This window comes from Penaeus chinensis, chromosome 19, assembly GCF_019202785.1.
Source record: "Penaeus chinensis breed Huanghai No. 1 chromosome 19, ASM1920278v2, whole genome shotgun sequence".
Classification (NCBI taxonomy): domain Eukaryota; kingdom Metazoa; phylum Arthropoda; class Malacostraca; order Decapoda; family Penaeidae; genus Penaeus; species Penaeus chinensis.
This window is the reverse complement of record NC_061837.1, coordinates 11,601,737-11,608,477: the sequence shown is the minus strand read 5'-3', so window position 1 is coordinate 11,608,477 and position 6,741 is coordinate 11,601,737. Positions and strand designations below refer to the sequence as shown.

Here is a 6,741-nt window from a genome sequence, read left to right as displayed (position 1 = left end):
AAATTAGTGGATTTGAGGTCTCGGTGTGGTTGCCGAAAGCGCTGGTTTAAGTAGGGAAGCGGCATGTGCTTGTGGGGCTTTGGTGCAAGGATTCGGGCGAGGACATTTGTGGAGAAATGCGATGGGATACTTTTGATACGAGTTTTGGATTGAATTGGATCGGTATTGCTGTGTGAAAGAAGGGGAAACGAGGAAGAGGAAGAAATGAAGGAAATAAAGAAGAAGGGGGGGGAGGAGGAGGTGGAGGAGGAGGAGGAGGAGGGAGGAGGAGGGGAGGAGTAGGAGGAGGAGGAGAAGGAGAAGGAGGAAGATAGGTGAGAGGAGGTGGGAGGGAGGAGGAGGGGAGGGGAGGAGGAGGAGGAGCGATAAGAAGGAGAGGAGGGGGGGAGTGAGGGGAGGGGAGAAAGAAGAAGAAGAAGAAGAGAAGAGAAGAAGGAGGAAAAATAGGAGGAGAAGAAGGAGAAGGGAAGAGGAGGAGAGGCGAGAAGGGAAAAGGCGGAGGAAGAGAAGAGGTGGAGAGAGGAGAGAAGGACGCGAGGGTGAGAGGAGGAGGAGGAGGAGGGCGGAGGGGAGGAGGAGGAGGGGAGGAGGGAGGAGGAGGAGGGGAGAAGGAGAAGGAGAAGGAGAAGGAGGAGGAGGATAAAGTACCTTTTGGGGGTAGCGGCAAGCGTATTCAGGGGAGTGGAGGGGGTAATGGAGGTTAAGCGAAGGAGTGAGGAGGAGGTGGAGGAAGGTGGTGGAGCGAGGAGGAGGAGGAGGAGGTGGAGGAGGAGAAAGAGGAAGGAGAAGGAGAAGGGTAAAGAGAAGGAGGAGGGAGGTGGAGGAGGAGGAGGAGGTAGGAGGTGGAGGAGGAGTAGGAGGAGGAGGAGAGGAGAAGGAGAGAAGGGAGATGAGAGTGTACAGAGAGGATTATGAGGAGGAGGAGAAGGAGGAGGGACGGAGAAGAGAGAAGGAGAAGGAGGAGGGTAAAGAGAATGGAGGAGGAGGAGGAGGAGGAGAGGAGAGGGGAAGGAGAAGGAAGAGAAGGGAAGGGAAGGGTAAAGAGAAGGATGAGGAGATTGGAGGCGGAGGAGGAGAGGAGAGAAGGAGAAAGAGAAGGAGGGGAGGAAGAGGAGGAGGTGGAGGAGGAAGGAGGAGGGGAAGAAGGCGAGGAGGGGGATGAGGTGGAGGAAGAGTGTGGGGTAGGAAAGAAGGAGTAGGAGGCGGGGAGGAGGAGGAGGAGGAGGAGGAGGAGGGAGGAGGAGGAGGAGGAAGAGGAGGAGGCGGGGAGGCGGAATTAAGGAGAAGGAGGAAACGGAGGAGAAGGAGTAGGGAGGAGGAGGAAAGGAGGAGGAGGAGGAGGAGGAAAAGGAGGAGGGAGGAGGAGTGAGGAGGATAGGAGGAGGATGGAGAAAAAAGAGGAGGTGGAAAAATAGAGAGTGAGAGAACGAGAAGGAGGAGGAGGAGGAGCAGAAGGAGAAGAGAAGGAGGAGGAGGAGGGGGGGATGAGGAGGAGGAGGAGTGTAGACGAGGAGAAGTGAGGGGGAGGAGGTGGAGGACGAAGGCGTAGTAGGAAAAGAAGGAGAAGGAGGAAGAGATGGAGGTTGAGGAGGAGGTAGGAGGAGGAGGAAAGGTGGGAGGAGGAAGAGGAGGAGGGGGGGAAAGGAGAAGGGAGAGGAAAAGAAGGAGAAGGAGGAAGAGAGGAGGAGTAGGAGGAGGAGGAGGGGAGGCGGAGGAAGAGGAGGAGGAGGCGGAGGAGGAGCGAGGTGGCGGAGGAGGAGGAGAAGAGGGAGAAGGGGGGTGGGAGGAGGCGCGGAGGAGGAGAAAAAGAGGATAGGAGGGTATGAGAGAGAAAGAGAGAAGGAGGAGGAGCGAGGAGCAGAGGAGAAAGAGAAGGAGGAGGAGATGAAGGGGAGGGGAGGAGGCGGAGGTGGAGAAGAAGAGAAGGGACGGTGGGGGAAGGAGGAGGAGAAGAGGAGTGGTCGTAGAAAGAAGGGAAGGAGGACGAGTAGGAGGAGGTCGGGAGGAGGAGGAAGAGGAGGAGGAGGAGGGGAGGATGGAAAGAAGGGAAGTAAGGACAAGAGGAGGAGGGGAGGAGGCGGAGGTGGAGGAGGAGGAGGCGGGGGGAGGAAGAGGAGGAGGAGGGGGATGAGAAAAGTGGAGGGAGGAAAAAGAGAGTGAGAAAAAGAAGAAGAAAGAGGAGGAGGAGGAGGAGGAGGAGGAGGAGAAGTCAAGAGGGGAAAAGAAGGAGAAGGAAGAAGAGGAGGAGGGAGGAGGAGAAAGAGGAGGCGGAGGAGAATGAAAGAGGAGGCGAAGGGAGGAGGAGGGGAAAGAGGAGAAAGAGGGGGGGAGCTAGAAAGATGGAGAAAGAGGAGGAGGAGAAGGTGAAGGTGAAGGTGAAGGTGAAGTGAACGTGGAGGTGCGGTGGGGTTTAAAGGAGGGAAGGAAAAGGAGAGAGGATGAAGATGAGGAGAGGCAGAAGCAGGAAGAGAAAAAAGGAAATAGGAGAAGAAGGAGAAGGAGGAGAAGGAGGAGGAGGTGGAGAAACACGACTGTAAAAGAAAGGAGAAGTTAAAAACAATTCAGTAGTTTTGGACGATTGCGTAAAAAATTTCTTAGTTTGGTTAACGGGAAGACTAAAAATAAAAGGAAGTAAGGTAGTAAAGTGATAATAAAACTAGACAAACCAGAAGCATCGTATTCCTCGTCACATGCTTTTTCTCTTTACAAAAGCCACGATGGAAGAAGAAAGAAAAGGTTATTCCTTTCCCCGGTGTGCGTGTGTGAGTGTGTGTGTTTACTAAGACATGACTTTATTCGCTTTTAATATTTCGCTTCAAAGCAAAATGAACTCTAAGAACCACCGAATCGCTGTCCATGCACACGCGCGGTCCAGGTTCTGAACCAACACAAGGATCCGAACAGCGAGCGGGTATTGAAATACAATTATTTCGTGACGAGCCCCAAACTGTGAAATTGTGACAGTCAAGAACGAAGGAGTAGTAAATGTGGATGCTGTGATTGTTGGATAAAATGCTTCTTCTTTGTAAAATTTCGTACCCGGAAGGTTGTGATAATTGATTATATCATTCTAAATGTGGAAAAAACATAGAATTAATTAATGGGAAACACCGATTTCCGAGGTCCAGAACATGAAAAGTGGAATTGGGTATTGTCGTTCGAAATTAGACGGAGAACGGTGAATTATTTCCTTAAATAAGATACAATTATTTACAAAGGTGAAGTAGAACAATTTAATATTATGCGCGAGCGCATTTTTTCACCTTCCGGTTTGAGTATTTGAGTGGATAGAGTTATTTGATGTGCTTTGATTTAGCTTTGAGAGAGAGCAAGTGTTTGAGAGATTGATTTAATATATCTATAGATAGGTTACGACTTGATTTATTGAGGCTGTTAGAGAGAAAACTCTATCTAATCTTTATATCGATCTACTCTCTTCTCCTTCTCCTCCCTCTAGATCGATATCCCCTCTTCTATATAGATCTCCCTACTATATACACATCTCCTCCTATCATCTTTCTTCTATCTCTCCAATCTCTCTGTTATTATTGCCTCTATCTAATTCGCCATCTCAATCTTTCTATTCCCTCTCTATCTCTCTCTCTATTAGCTACTCGTACTATATATCTTACATCTATCTATATCTTTCTCTCATCATTCTATATTCTTCTTCTATCTCTATCCCTCCTCCCTCTTTCCTTATCCACAACCCCTAACATAAACACAAAATCTAAAATAAAACACCCTCCAACTATAATAATCCCCACCCCCACCCATTATATATATAAAAAAATAACCCATCCTATATCTATAAACATCACACTCAACCCCACCCCCCAACACCATTCAACCCCCTACCCACACCACATTTACAATATACACTAATCCCACCCCCACAACTTAACTATACTAACAACATCAAGAATAAATAAATTCTACCACCCAAAAAATCATCAAATCCTATAGTAAAATTATCGTTAATAAAATAAAAGATGCAAAACAAATCAAAAACTCACTACAGAAATCAAATCATATCAAATATCTATCTACTTCCAAAACTACAATATAAAGCCACTTTTCAATAAAATAAAAACTCATTATCTATATAAATTTAAATATTACATTAAAATGTAACATTCCAAAATAAAAAAAAAAAAAATCAAAGAAACGTAACATTAAAAAACCCATAAATATCTCACACACAAACACACAACATCACCAACACACAAACAGTACCAAAAATAACCTATAAAAATATTCACTTTAGCCCTGGAATCTCTAAACCACTAATTTATAATTACACAAACTCAAGTTCAAAATTATGCTAAAACAGCATCTCTCCTAATTATTACGTATCACTAACTACAATACAAGAAGCAATAAATATAGCTTTTGGATTATTAAGTATTAATTAGGAAATACATTCCCAATGTCCCCCCTACACCAAGAAATTTTTAACCGAAAAAATAAACGTGTAATAAAATATAAAATTAATATTTGACCAATTTTTTGTTATTTGTAAAAAGTAAATCCTCCAGAATGACATTAATTTTAATACTCACAAGCACCCCATGTCAAAAATCAACATAACACATATTAACATCTACCACTTTCACACTAAAACATAAAAAAAAATAAAAATACATAAACTATAATTTATATAAAAGTATGACACTAAGCATTAAAATAAACATCTACATCTCAAAACAACCCACAAAACCCACCAACAACCAATCACATAAAACTCAATATCACTCACAAACTACCCAACATAACCCCACCCCACCACACCAAACACCACAACATTATACAAATAAACTAATAACACTACACACATTAAACAAATTACACAAACATAACACTAATACACATATACACACAAACCACCCACACCCCCCCCCCCCCCCCCCCCAACACAACAACACAACACAAACACCACATCTCTCTACTTTTTAAATATTATTTCCACAACTAAACTCTCCTTTCAAATTATTAAATACCACCCTTCTCCCCAAACTCCCACTTAAACCCTAATAAAACTCCTTTCTTCCTTATTACCTCTACATAATTCATTTCCCCCCATCTAAAAACCACACCTTGTAAACCTCATCTAACCTTATAATACTTCCAAACTATATCTACACCTAATCCCCTCACACTTTTCCATCCCCATCCCCCATTTATTACTTACTCCTTTCCTAAAAATCACACATACCCCACTCAACCCTCCACAACACCAACATTACATTAAAACAAACACAACCCAAACCACACACATACAAAACATACACCCCCCCCACACAACCACACAACATACACCACACATACAAAACACAAAAACACATAAAAACATACATACAAAACCCACAACCACACCCCCCCCCCCCCCTCCCCCCCCCCACACATCATCCCTACCCCCCCCCCCCCCCCCACATCCCAAACAAACAAACACCCTAACAAACAAAATATTAAAACAACAACAAACAACCCCTTAAGACAATACAAACAAACAAAAACCAACAACAAACACTCCAATTAACAAAACCCACAAAAAACACACACCTGAATTCATCTTATCATCACAAACTAAAACAAAAACAAATCACACTTCACCCACCCACCTCACTCCCCCTCCCCCCCCCCCCCCACACACCCCCACACACAACAACACACACACTCATAACCACATCCACCCTCCCACAAACATACCACACTACAATACAATACCCATATCAACATACCTAATACACCACACCCACCCCCAAACATACAACCACCATACATCACATAACATATCAAATCACCTACTTACCCTACACACCACCCCCCACACATACAATACACATTTATATCCACAATCAATACCCCTAACCACACACACACACACCTCACAACACAAACCACACACACCACACACACACACAATATATATATATATATATATATATATAAGGGGAAAAAATGGATAAGAAGGGAAAGAGAAAGAGAATCTAATTGTGTCACAGGTGATTACACAGACAAGAAACACAGAACTACAGCTTCAGTCATTCTCCCCGCTTGTATTTCTTAACTCGAGCCAAATAAACAAGACTTAAAAGATATACACAAAACTTATATACAAACCCCATAGAAACGAAACAATAAACTAAAAATTACACACATCTATAGGCATCTAACTTCAGCAAGAAAAAGTCTACCTACACGAAATCAAATCGAAGCAAGGAAGAGTTTTTAAAAGGAGAGAGAACAGGCGAGCACGCACAGAGAAGAATTTATGCGTGGCGACGATACTCTCCCTCTCACTACTTGAATGACACTGAGGCCGACAAAGCGGTTCGCCTCCTAGCCTTCCACGGTTTCTGCGTGTCCGTGAATCTACGTGGCTGCGTGCCTCTACGTGTCGCGTGCATACATCTTTGCATGCGATGTATTGGGTCATTTATGTGTTTCCTCGGACTTGTTTGCATTGTAGAGAAGAAATGTCGAGATATGCAATACGTAAACAAACGAAATACGAGAACGGATGATTTTTTTTGTTTGTTTAACTTTCGTGGATGAGGTCGCTGGTTTCTGGATATGCCCCCCCCCCTCTCTCTCTCTCTCTCTCTCTCTCTCTCTCTCTCTCTCTCTCTCTCTCTCTCTCTCTCTCCCCCGTCTGGTCACCGTCCCGTGTTTTTTATTGCGTCTGTCTACACACACACACACACACACACACACACACACACACACACACACACACAC

At 44.5% G+C, this 6,741-nt stretch overlaps 1 protein-coding gene across 1 annotated transcript in view; it reads right to left on the bottom strand.

The window, feature by feature from the left end:
- Positions 1–6,293, bottom strand: part of LOC125035029 — a 25,210-nt gene extending 18,917 nt beyond the window's left edge. Inside the window, exon 1 of the mRNA XM_047627090.1 lies at positions 6,202–6,293. The gene's annotated coding sequence lies outside the window, so the exon portion shown is untranslated. The remainder of the gene's footprint in view (positions 1–6,201) is intronic.
- Positions 6,294–6,741: the final 448 nt, after the last annotated feature.